This window comes from Phodopus roborovskii, unplaced genomic scaffold (assembly GCF_943737965.1).
Source record: "Phodopus roborovskii unplaced genomic scaffold, PHOROB, whole genome shotgun sequence".
Classification (NCBI taxonomy): domain Eukaryota; kingdom Metazoa; phylum Chordata; class Mammalia; order Rodentia; family Cricetidae; genus Phodopus; species Phodopus roborovskii.
In genome coordinates, this window is record NW_026126409.1 from 38,120,891 (window position 1) to 38,134,971 (window position 14,081).

A 14,081-nucleotide genomic window follows, 5' to 3' on the forward strand; every position below is an offset into this window, starting at 1 on the left:
TGGGGAACAGTATGGTACATCAGTCATGGACTCTCAGTCTTTATAGAGATGAGGTAAAAATCCAAGATCACTCTGAGCTGCATAACTTCCAAGCCAGAATGAGGCTACACACTAATATTATGCCTCAAAATAAAACATACAAAATTAAATAAAATAACTGGAAATATTTGGCATGTCCCATTTGCTGTCCCACATTTGAGAGAGACTAAGCAGGTAATTTTTCATTTTCAACAATTTGAAATTTCATGTCTTCTAGAAACCAAGAGAAATTATTCTTAAATAAGGCATTTTTAACAAGTGTCTGTGACTCATTTCCACTGATTCTAGTTTTCATTTCTCCACTGAAATATTTAATAACCTATTGACATCCAAAGAAATTTTTATGACCACATTTCAATTGTGTTATGTTAGTAGGACTGTAGCTAACACTCCTAGTTCTTGGTAACCTTTACCAACAGCTGATTATGAGGCAAGTACTATGCTTAGCATTTTCCTTGTATTACATCATTTTATTCTGATAACAACCCAAGGGGACATATTCTCCATTACAGGGGGAAAAAAAACAGCTTTGAATGTTACAATAACTTGCTCTATTTGTACAGAGTCCAAGCCAAACCAAAATTCAATCTCAGATTCCCCTGAAGACAAATCCCATACTACCTTGACTGGTAATTAATAAGTAGTAATGGAAAGGGTACTTAAGGTTACTGGTTTTGATATTATTGGGGTTACTGGTTTTTATATTAGTGGGGTTTTAAGTATTTTCTATGACATATTGTCTTAGTTATATTGTTCTGTTGCTCAGACAGTAAACGGGACACAGTTTCACAAAGATATGAAAGCTGAAATGGGAAAGTGTGAGGGCTCTGCTGTAGAGTTCACTGATTACACCTAGAACTTGGTCCTCATTTTCTCTCTTGGAGCACTTCTCTATCATTTTGTGAATAATTTCATCCCACTCCATTAAGAACCAGGATTTCCTAACTCAAAAGACCATATACTCCTTTTTCTCAAATACAAGTAAAAAACTATGTACCAGGCTGGAAGGAAAGCACTGACCCCCCCAAAAGCTTTTCTTCTGTGTGCATGCACACACATGCACATGTGCGTGCGCACACACACACACACACACACACACACACACACAATCAATAAATAAACTCTGCTAAATTAGGAATTGACTGTGGGTGGTATGTCATTGGTGCTTTATGCACAGAATTTTTTTCAACATGTGGTTTGCTGTTCATTTACAGGCATGACTGGGACCCTCCAGACAGAAAGGTAGACACCAGAAAATTTCGATCCGAGCCAAGGAGTATTTTTGAATATGAGCCGGGAAGTCATCCATTCTGCAGCATGAAAGACCCGTAAGCACTTGTCATTGATCAGAAAGCAAGCTTGCTAGCCTCCAGGTTCCCAAGTAAACCTGAATTTCACCCCCATTCTATTGTGCTCTTTGTTCTAAGTACCAACAACAGTGATAGTAATAACAGCATCTATAAATGGGTACCTACTGCAAACCAGGCTCTATAGTTTGTAATAATTCCTTTATCTTATGTAGTGTTCCCAACAACCCTATAAAGCAGATGCACAAAATTCCTGTTTTACATACCGATCAAGAGACTGAAGCAGTATTAACTGAATCCCACACAGTCACGTAGCTGGCATGTGTGGGAACCAGTTTAGCCTAGGCAAACTTTGGCTTGGTGTACTTCATCACTACTGTGCTGACTCCTCTGAGCAAGAAACCATCAGCTACTAGTCACCATCACCATAATTTGATTGTTTTGGACTATAGTATACTTAGTGGCTAACTATAATAAGTTAGTGGTACTTACCTCACTTCATTGGAAAACTGAGTTCCAAGTAACTATAGTGCAAGCCCAGTATTCTAACAAGTCTTAGGAGATGGGAAGGTCAAGACCCATGGGTGTGACCTGAGATCCAGCTACAGATAAATCTCTTCAGCCACAGAAAAAGATGAGTGGAAGGAAGTAGTAGCTTGGAAGGAAATAAGAATGGAAGTCTTATATTTGTATCCCTCCTAAACCACCTTGTTAGAAGCCAGTGTTGTGACAAATGATATGAGAGATCATTTTGACAAGCCTTGTTAAATTACCATTTTATGGGGAGAGACTATTACCAAAAAACAAAAACAAAATAAACCAACAAACAAAAAAACCCACAGGGCAAATTGGGCAAGGGTGTTTGTTTGAAAGACCAGCTAAGTGTCTTGAAGGCTCAGGCTGTAGAAAAGAGGGTGGGCTTGCTAGGTAAGAGTGACATACATCAAATGGATGTCGAGGATGTAAGAATGCATCTTCTCTCTTTTCACTCAGAGGTTATTCTTGAGAACATCCCTTTGTTCTTTTCAGTTCTAATTTTTGAAAGTTACATAAACAGCTAGGCAATTCTGTGTGGCTCTCTTCAATTCCTAGAGAGCCCTGTCAGCATCCCCCTTACTTTATCCCCCTCACTCTCTATGAACTACATTCCTACTCATGGGGAGAAATGTCATGGCCAAGTATCCCTTCTAGACCACAACAGTCTGTTGTCTGTATCACCATAACATGTCTGTTTCCCTGATTAGTGAATCCAGTCTCCAGATAATTTTTAAGAAGCCTATCACTCCCAAATTTTCTCCCAACTCTTTTTTGTCCCTAGAGCAAAATCTATTAATATAATTAAAAAAAAAAACTAAAGAGTAAAACCTACCAAAATCCTGTGGTTTCACTCTCTGCATGCTACACAAAGGGCTTTCTCCCCCTTCTCATCAAACCTTGACATGATCTGTTCTTTCTTCCATGGAAACATTCTTCATCATCTCTCTTTTTGTGGAAAGTCTCTCTCTCTCTCTCTCTCTCTCTCTCTCTCTCTCACACACACACACACACACACACACACACACACACTAAAGTACGCTTTCTTTGGGGGCTTGTTCACCCTCAGCTGTGGGTTTGTAGCTCTCCTTGCCATATACATGCAGGATATCCCATTTTGACATCCCTATGACATGCCTTTAGGTTTCTTGAAAGCAGGTACCATATCTGGCATACCTTTTATCTATCTTCCATACCTAACCCAATGCCCAGCATGTGATACCTATGTAGTAAATAACTCCTTGAGTCTCTAAGTGAATGTGAGCTGATGTTGCCTTTGCCGTAGATGGGTAAAATTGGTGAGAGATTGAATCTATCTATGAGGTCCAGTGAGTCTCCATCAAGACATAGATGGAATTCAGCAATAACTCTAGCTCAGCTTCTGAGATTCCTTGAGGTATAGCATTTCTGCCCAAACACAAATACTCAACCCCTGACAAAAAAAAAGATCACATGCATCCTTAGAAATTGGGGGACAATCTATCAATTATCATGCTTGAACAGGAAGGCAAAGAGTAAATGCATTTCTTTGAAGCTCATAAATTTAGTAAATAATCAAATAATCATAATTGAATGTTTATTTGATTATAAATCCCAATGCTGACTAAATGGGCCTAATATCTGACCCTTGAAAAGGCCTTACAATCCCCAGTTTAACTGACCTGACCCATAGGTCAGTATACAGTCATTTCCAGTGTGCAGACTCCATATGACAATCATTGCAACTCTACTGGGATACTATTAATAAAAGCATTACAGATCATCTGAATTGGATACACTTGTAGATAAGCCATGTTAATTGTTCTTATGCTTAATAAAATAAAAATCTACAAAGACATTGTTACCTTTCTTATAATAGCTGTGCTTTCATATAACAATAGCAGAAAGGAACATATATTGGATGAGGTGAAATGCAATGTAAACCACCAAGAATTAAAGCATAAAAATTTGAGAAGTTTTATCTGATGGTTTGACCCATGAAGAATTATCCCATTATGCAATAGTATTTGCTATGAAAGCAAAATAAATAGAAAGCACAGCAACCCATGCCTTGAAGCTTGAAAGCCACTGAGCATTTATGAGAACAAACTCTAGTTTCTCTAGTGTGTTTAGGATAACAGAGAGTGTGTGCTCAGTGGGAAGACTGAAAAGCAGAAAGGCTCTCAGACCTCAAAAGCATTTAAAGCCTTTTAAGTTGGGTTGGGGAAACTTGAAAAATTATCCATTCTAGGGAGTCTTTTTAAGGACAATCACACATAAGCTCTGGTTGTAGTGTATCTGAAGCACTTTGTCTCACACCAGAGATAAGGTTCTTATTAAGCAGAAGGTTGCTAGGTTTGTAAAATAGCCTGAAATAAAACAGAATGTCCATCAGCTCTCTTCTGCCAATTACATTGGGAGGTAGCTGTCGTCTAGTGGATTCCTAAGTGTTCATCCTTGCAGGGGACGAAAAGGAGTTGCCCTGATGTGAGGTAATGAAGTAGTGACAATGTTAGGACACATTTGCTGCAGTTATCTGGCTGCATATGTGTCAGTAACCATCACAGTGTTTCTGTGTTCTTCAGCAGTAGCTCCGGATTGCCACAGAACACATTTGATTGCAACTAAAGGAACTCAATCGATCAACCACAGCAAAGAGACAGTTGTACCATGTCCTTTAATTTTTTGGATGGGGGTGTCTATTAGTTGAGAGTGATTTTGCTGATTGTTTTATATTCTTTTGAGACGAAATCTTGCAATGTAGCCCAGGCTGATTTCAAACTCACCATCCTCTTGCCCCTCCCTCCTGAGTGCCTGCAATTGCAAGTGTGTGCCACCACACCCAGCCTATAAAACAAAGGCTCTACTCAAGTGTATACCACTCACTGCATTCGAGAATTACGGAGGATGACTTGTCACTGTTTGCACAGGTTCTAGCAAGTTGCTCATTGTGAGTGTAGACAGAATCTTTGTTAAACAGCAGGATTTAATAAACTTTTATTTCTATGTAAATATAGAATAAATAAATATTTATAAATGCATTTAATAATGGGAAATTGCTATTTTTAGATTTATAGCAGAATGATAGAATCTGGGGAAAGGAAGCCTATATTTTATTATAGAAATGTATTTCTACAAAGGAGAATGTAGTCTATCCATTTGTTACAGATTTGCTTTAAGTCCAAGTTGAGGTGAAGCTAAATAGCTTGTTTTCCTATTTGTTTAGCAGATTTGCTGCCCTCTACTGTTCATAACATATACAAAGATAGAAAATATCAAGTATGCTCTAGGAGAAGGAAAAGTAAAAACAAGCACATGTAAGACCTATCACCAATGAAGCAACAAGAGCAAAGGCAAGAACTTCATATCCAATCCTAGGGTAAAGGCATAACCAAGATTGCTGTTGAGCCGTCCTGAGCTGGGCGTGGTCAATGCTACAGGTGGGGTCAGGGTGGATATCTCACTACAATAGTGTTTTCAAGCCCCTCCCACCTCCAAAGTTTCTAGCTTTCCCTAGCAAAATAAAACACTGTAGCTGAAAATCGAGGTTTTAAAATTAAGAGTTCATAGTCACTAAGTGCACAGCATCAGGAACTACAGAGCTTGGGAGATCATAGGTCTCTTCCTGTGAAGAAAATGGTAATCCTCCAAATAGAGCAAAGTTACTGGTAAATTCTCTCTAATGTTAACCATTCAAAGACAAAGTCTCCAGCAAAGTTACATCATGAAGTAATTACACACTGCAGCTGACATCATCTAAATAATGGAGAAAAGTAACACTTTATCACTAACAAAATCTTAACACTCAGAGATCAAAATTTTTAATTCAATGGAACACAGTTACTATTAATTCTATTTTTTTTTAATCAATGGGAATAGGTTACTGGAAGATGTTCTTTCTACAGACTACACTGTTAAGTGGAAAACAAAAGTAATACTGACATAAATTGGGGCAAATATCTCAAGAGTTTCTGCAGTATTTTCTCATTCTATTAGAATAGCTTAATTATATTTGTGGTAAATAAATAAATAAATAACCTCATAACCAAAAGTAAAATAATACTAAAAGGACAGTTTCAATTCTTGACCAACACTGTAGTATTTTTTGTACACTTCATGTGCCCCTCCAGATACCCACTTTAGGATGTTATCACCCACCATACAAGAGTGTTATTCACTCAGCATCAGTCCCAAGCAGATCCAGGGTTCCTCTGCAGTCTTTGTCATCACTATCCTACATACAATAAGCTTGACCTCTGCACTATTTTTGCTATGATGCCTCAAATTTTTCTATCATTGTGTGTAGTTACTATAATATCACCTTCTTCTACCATAAAAAAATATATTAAAATAAAACTATTCCCATGACCTTTTCAGTGGTATAATGTGTCATTCACTACAGGCCAAGTGGCACTAACAAAACAATGTTAGAACAATGAAACACTACAATAAGTTCATGATAAAATGGTGGTCTTTTAGGGAATGTGGAATATTTCAATGTCCCCAGCATTATAGGGTTATAGAGCTCTACTCAGTAGGAATCTTTGAGATCTGTAAGAAGTCTAAGAAAACAATGAGATTGGATAGTGGGTGTTCAGTAGACCTCCTGATATGGTAGTGTGGGCATCAGAGCTTTTCTCTTGGCTAGAGCAAGTGGATTTTAGGGAACAAAATAACTTTCTTAGAATTTTTTCTCACTTAATATATTGTACCAAGCAACTATACACATTTAATTAGGGACGTGTGGTTTAGCAAAGAAGTATCTATGCACATATATGGTACTTCAAGCGTTATTTTTATAGACAAGCAACCAGCATGACACCCTCTAGCTGGGTATGTATTGTAAAAAGGCATTAAGGATATCATTGGGTTAAAGAAGGGCTTTATGTCTATGTTCTATTGCTAAAGTAATTGTATTTGTTTTTTCTCAACTGTTTATGTTTACACCCCTAGCATTTCTATCTTAAACACAACATTCATAAACCACCTGAGATACAAGTCAATTATACTCCATACCCTTTCCTCCCCTACCCTACCTACTGTGAAAAGCCTGATTCTCCCACACCCTCCTTTAGCTCCAAGTCAGCATGAGGAGACTGAATCACGGAATGGGATGTTTCTTCAATTATGGAGAAGCTTGTGACTTTGAGATATTTGCTGTGGTGGGCCATTTTTTAAGGAATCTGATCTCCATGGTCAGCCCAGCCACAGCATAGCCTCTTCCTGAAACTGTTAGTCTCCAGGACTAATGACAGCTGGTATCCTCCAGGTTCCACGGAGAATCCTTGTCTAACGAACCAGTATTTCCTCACCCCTTTCTCTTACAGCCCCCTCTCCCAACAACTCCAACACCTGTTCCCAAGGAACCCAGTCGGAAGCCTGTCTCAGTGTCACCCTCAACAGATGGCCTGCGTAGCCCTTCCCCTCCACCCCGGAGCTGTGTCCCCACAGCACCCCGTCAGAGTCCGAGTGCCCCAGCTCTCTCTCCCACCCGGGTGAGCTCCTTCCTTCTTCACCTCCTCTCATGCTGTGGGGAAGCAGAGCTCAGCCTTTGTTCCGAGGCTAAGACATGGTCAGATCCCTTCTCTGCTGGGGTTCTTCCTGCTCCTAGATTCCGACCTTTCTCCCAGGCACCCTCATCTCCACCATTCCATGTCTCTAGCCCTCCCCATGTACAATGTCTGCATCTTGCAGACCACTGTTGCTGCTGACAATTGTCAGTGACTTTAGGGACAGCAGACTGGCCAATCCAGGAAAGCCCCCTTGGTACCTCGTTTGGACCTATCTTCACGGTCACTACCAGGATACTTCCCCTAGTTATGCAACAGGCTAACGAATTAGCTATGGTGGCAACAGAGACCCCAACAATGCCACGGACCCTCATTTTCATATCCTCATTTTGCTCATTGTACTTTACTTTCTCCATTCTGTCCTGCTGAGGTTTGTTGGATGAGTGTGTGAGGTTTGTGGATGCGTGTGTGTTTTCATACCACATGGTGTTTTTCCTCACTTCGCTCAGTGTGCCTTTTCCTTCCCTTTTCCTTCACATCTGCTCTAGACTGGTCGCATAAATCCAGATGACATAGATTTAGAAAATGAGCCCTGGTATAAATTCTTTTCAGAACTGGAATTTGGACGTCCGGTAAGTGAGGCTAGACAATTACTATAAGACAAATAAATAGGAGGATGTTGTTTGATGTCAAAAACATAATCATGCCAGGAGGGAGACGTGTCATGTCAAGAACAAAAGCTGGATGAATAAAATATCCATGTTCCGGCTTTGTGCAAATTCACTCTTGTATCAAATGCCTAAATGTGTTCTTTCACTTCCCATGTGTTTTCTCCTAATCATGCACTAGAAGCACATCTAATTCATTGCATATCTATCATGTTGAGTTAGTTTAGGGCAAAGCTGTATTTTGTACAACACATTTTGGTGTAGTTTAACAGTAACAAGTACCTTGCCTTCTTCAAGAATGACTTGCCAGCTCCAATAACAAAAAAAAAAAAAAAAAAAAAAAAAAGGTCAAGGAATTTGCCCAAATCTAGGCCTTTTGTACAACAAAATCTTTGGGCAGTTTCCTCTAAAAGTACCGTCAGAACATTCCCACTATAAATATCCCCACTATAAAATGATTCTTTGAATAGAAGAGATGTAACAAAAGGAAAGAATTTAAAAGCCCTGTGGACCTTGATTTATAGTGTTGATCATGAGCCACCAAAAGATCTCTTATCTCCAGATTCCCATGTTCAAAGCCCCCAGTTTGACCCTCATGGGGTCTGATCTGTTTGGGACAGGTCAACTCAGGTTTCATGCAACTTCCTTTAATCATTCGATCTCTATTGAGGAATTGTTTGTGGGTTTCATGTTTTCTGAAACATGCATTTTTTTACAACCCCTAAACTGTTGAACAGCATATCATTTACACTGCCCAACAATTTTATAAGAACCCAGAATCTGTTCTTTCTCCACGTCACTTAAGAATTTATAAATATGCCGATTACATATTCCTTACTGGATGGCTATGAGAGCCCTTTTTATGCATTAAAATGCACTCTTGGTTAACCTCATTGTATGTTTTATTGAACTAAATCAAATGTGACTGTAAGTGAATATAAAACAAAATTTCCTGGCATTTCTATTACCTAATAAGAGGATTGTTTCCTCCTATTTTTTTCTGGTATCTCCTCTTATTAAAATGTATTTTATTTATTGGGAAAATGCTCTCTTGTTTTGCTTTGTGTTTGCTATTATTGGGGAAAGTTTCTAGAGACTGTACCGATTTTCTGTGTTGAACCCAAATTATCATCACTTTCTGCCATCCTCCTCAGCCACACAAGGACACTCACCTGCATGTTCTAGCTTATTTCTCTGATGTCCATGCAATCTACTGTGGCCAAAGACCAGGAGTGCTAATTTGGATCTGACAGATTAAGTTTACAAATCTACTAATTGAACACAAGCAGCTTTTCACAGTGCTGGGGAATGTTTACAAGCATTGCACTCTTCCTCCTAGGCTGCCATTTTGCTCCATTCACGTGGCTCTTTATATGTATGTGATTCTCTATCAGCACTCGATTTCTAACCATTGTCACCTTTCCCACATGGTCATTCCTCGCTGCCATTGACTCTCCTCCATCCATCCCATCTCTCCACTTCTGCTTATGTGGTGTATCTACCCCCAGCCTCCTAAAAAGGCTCTGGACTATGTTCGAGATCCTTCTTCCGGTGTTTCCAATGAGGTAAAGACAAATTCTTCTCTCCCTTCCAGATTTCCCCTCCATTACTATCAGCCTGAACATGCGTGTTTTTTAACAGTTTCCTGTATTGTTCCGGTTGGTTTTGGAAACTCTTTGTATCACTGTGTTGCATGTAGCAGCATTCCTAGACACTGTGAAGGGGTTGGCTGTTTCTGAATTCCAGGTGATAGATTTTTTTTCCAACTGTTATTTCCAGCTAAAATATTCAGTAGCATAAAAGACCCAACTCTTGAACTTGAGCATGTATTGACTGCCTGTTTTCATAAACTGGGAAAGGTACTACTGAAAGTCTTCTAGAAAACAATCTAGGAGGTGCAGACTCAAAAGTTGAGGTTCTTGAGCCATGGAGATGGCTCATTAGGGAAAAGTATTTGCTGTGAAAGCCCAATGGCCTGACTTCCACCCTGGAACCTGCCCATTGTGCATGAAGAGAGCATGCTCTCATGTGCTGTGGCAAAAGTGCTATACCCATACAGACAGAATAACATGGTTTTTTAAAAACTAAGTTTTGATTCTTATATAATCAGAAACATATTCCTTATATTTTTCTAAATGTTGCTAATCTTTTGCTTTACTAAATGCTAGTGGATTTTACTATCAGTCAAGAATAGAGATAACAAATACCTGGCATGGGTGTTCCAGTTTCCCAGTTCCACAGGCACCACTAACTCTTGGAATTGTAATTCAGGCAGCCACTAGAGCAGATAGTCACTGCTATGTGCAGTAAGACTCAGTTGAAGTCTCTGCTGACAAAAGCTTATGGATGGGACTGGAGAGATGACTCAGTGGTTGAAGAGCACTAGCTACTTACTCTTAGAGAGCATGGCTTTGGTTCTCAGCACCTACAGGGCAGCTCACAAACATCCACAACGCCATTTGTAACACCCTCTTCTGGGGTCTACCAGCACCAGTCCTACACATAGTTCACAGGAGGCATGCATGCAAGCAAAACATGCATGAACTAAAACTAAGTAAACCTTTTAAAAATAATAATAATAATGCTTATGAAAATCAGCCAAATAGCTGGGTGAAGAGTTTATGTCAGGCCATGAAAATTTTAACCTGGATAAGGAAAAAAGTATATGAAAAGGAACAGAAAGGACTCTTAAGTCAAACTTTGCCCTCTACAAAGAAGCCAGAAGGTTATTTTGAGAAGCACTTAGAAGACACAATAGATATGTCACTGCTGTGTTAACTGTCAGGCAGATAAAAGCCTCCTGTAGGCACACTGCAAAGAAGCCAGGCAGGGAGAGCAGCACACAGAGTCAACCAATTTTGTCACAGTAGTTGCTGTGTACTTTTAAGTGAACACAGCACTGAATAAATATCTTACTTTCATTGTAAAAGCCTCATTCAAGCTATGTGCAAGATATGAGCCAAGAACTCATGCTAAGGACACACAATGTCCTGACAGATTGCAGGCATGAAGTTTGAAGAGTAAATACTCAAATTTCCAAAAATTTAATCTGCAACTCCAAGTTATAGATCATCTAATAACCATCAATCATGGTATTAGTTAAAAGACTGAAAAAAAATTTTATCAAATAAAAAGTAAAATCTAGAAATCAGAAACTTTTTGAGGTGTTGAATTCAGTAATTTTTCAAGACTCATATTTTGTAGGCAAGCCTGCTCTCTAAAGAGAATTAAATAAAATAATTCTACTCTGTAGGTTGTATCATTGCAGCATATGGACAACCTAGAATATATTTTGAAATTCAATTCAATCAAATATTTTTCTTGTGTCTCCACACCAAAACTATGTTACTGTATTGCTGAACTTTGGCTAGATTTATAATCCATTGGGGAGAGAGATATACTTATCATATATGGCTACTATTGTTTTGTTGTTGTTGTTGTTGTTTTGTTTTTGGGGGTCTTTTTGTTTTTTTGTTTTTTGTTTTTTTTGAGATAGGGTTTCTCTTTGCAGCCCTGGTTGTCCTGAAACTATCTCTGTAGAGCAGGCTGGACTCAAACTCAGAGACCTACCTGCCTCTGCCTCCTGAGTGCTGGTATCAAAGGCATGTACCACCACCACCTGGCTCCATTTTTTTTTTAAATTCAGTGTTATACTGATGTGTTAAGATAAATGAATCAACATTTTATAAATATTCCCCAGGTATTTTGATCAGATATTTCTGGAACTTTTTTAAAAGTAGTTGGCTCATTAATTTTGAAACAGAACTTAGAAAATATATTCAACTCATTGGATTTCTAGTTACAAAAAATGAAGAGAATAACTTTAAGGAATATATCTATAGTGGCCTACTAAGATGGCTATCAAGAGAATAAATCACTAATTTCTCAGCCTTTGTTTCAAAACTATTTCCTTTATACCACACTTTCCCCCCTCATCCCTGATAGATGCTTTTAGAGCTTGGCTCTTCTAGAAACTATTTTTTTTCTTGATAATTTTTTTATGTAAACTTGAAACCAACTTGTTTTACATGTCAATCCCAGTTCCTGTATCCTCCCGTCCTCCCCTGTTCCCTCCACCAATCTCCATCCCATCCCCTTTCTGCTCCCCAGGGAGGGAAACTATTTTTTATCATTGAGTTTTGGGGAAAAATTTAATTTAATGCACTTTTTACATTATGGTAGTGGCCAAAATACTACATTTAAAAAGCAGTTTGATAGCAATTTAACTGTATGTCCTTATCTTTGGGGACTGAGAGGCATGAGTGACTTTAATAGTATAGTTAACAAAGGTGTTTGTGAGAAGATAGCCTTTCAGAGTGTAAGAGAATATAGTCCCATAAGATATTTTGATCCTACCTTTAATAACATTTCTACTAAAAACTAATTGTTAGGTAATACCTAAGCCATCATTGATCAAATACCTGGTTTTTGTCAAACATATGTTACAAATGACATATTTTCAAATCAAATTTAACTAAACATTTGTCTGCAAATGTCATAATGAAACCTACACTTTTCTAGCTTGAAATAAAATCTAAAACACAGTTAAGAACTTGTTTGCAAAGTTTAACCAATAGTTTCTTAGCAGAAAGAATGAGTTAATGTCTGCCTGTCCTTAAAATGACCTTCTACTGTGTTAAAATAGTGATCAGATGCAAATGGTGAGCACATTGTGTTTGGTAAAATGGACTAGTGCTTTCCTTGGAACTCCTTTTTTCTCCATTTTAGTGTCATAATTATTGTACAAGGTTTTGCTTTAATTATTAGTCTAATTTTTATTATTACCTTATAATTGACAACTGAAGTTCTTCTTATGAGACAGAAAATCAAAGTATGGTTTTTAGGTCAGCAAGATGACTCAGCTGTGACCTGAGTTTGATACCAGAACCCATATTGTATAAGGAGAGAATTGACCCCTTACATTTTGACCTACGCACACACACACACACACACACACACACACACACACTTATGTGGATTATGAGAAACAAGACAAGGAAGAGTAATCACAGTTTGTCCTAACTCAGAAACATACTTCATCAATTCTCATACAGTATTTTATTTCATATTGCAACATTACCCAAGCTTATCATAACTGAGAGTTCATATTTCTGATCTTATTAGGGGTATTCTGAGAGCATCCTCAATCTGACACTTTGAGTTGTCAGGTTGTCCCATAAAACCCCATGACCCACAGGTAGTGACACTCTGAGGCTCTATCACTTCTGTAAACATGTAGAATTACCTAATATTATTTTACTCATTTTTCTTTCTTCATTACTATGTTTTCCTTACTTTCTAGTATCCAATTCAGAAAAATGCAAATAATTATGTAAGTTTATCATCATAGTAATTTTCTACTCTCATATCTGTTGACATGGGAATATAAGAATTTTCTAAGAAGTACAAGTATTAAATATGCTTTTCCTGTCCAAAGAACATTTTCATGTCAATAAATCCTTTGTTTTACTATGGGTAAAATTCCATTCTCAATCAGTAATATGGAATTAAAGCAAAATATTATGCATGAAGCTTGTCAGACTGATCTATATACAATTCATAAAGTTATAATCTAGTGTTTAATTGGGAAACTGATCGTATTTACCAGTTAATCCAAAAAGAATAGTAGAAATCAGTTGTAAAGAGAGATGGTCATTTCATCTAAGCAGGCTTTTAATATACTGATTAAAAAAATTATCTATATAGGAACTTAGGATAAAATTCATCAACTCTTGCCTTTATGGTTGACCATTTTAGGCCTTTGCATAAATATTTTCAAAATAACTTTTATTTTTTTCAACAAACCAAAGTTCATCTCTGATGATAAATTGAGCAATATACATGACCAAAGTCAAAATATTTTCACTGGGAATAGGTTTGCTGTGAGTATGGAGATCACAACATGCTGCTTCTACCTTGCAATGTCCCCTCAGAAACTCAATACCTCCTCTCTCTTGTAATGTAGATATTTCAGCAAGTGTCTCAGAAACAGCCATGTACAATAAAAACTTTATCTACTGCTTTTGCGTGGCTTCAGTTTTAGT

At 37.9% G+C, this 14,081-nt stretch overlaps 1 pseudogene; it reads left to right on the plus strand.

Annotated features, from left to right (window-relative positions):
* The window catches only part of LOC127220420 (sorbin and SH3 domain-containing protein 2-like), a 159,692-nt pseudogene that overhangs the window by 131,623 nt on the left and 13,988 nt on the right, over positions 1-14,081 (plus strand).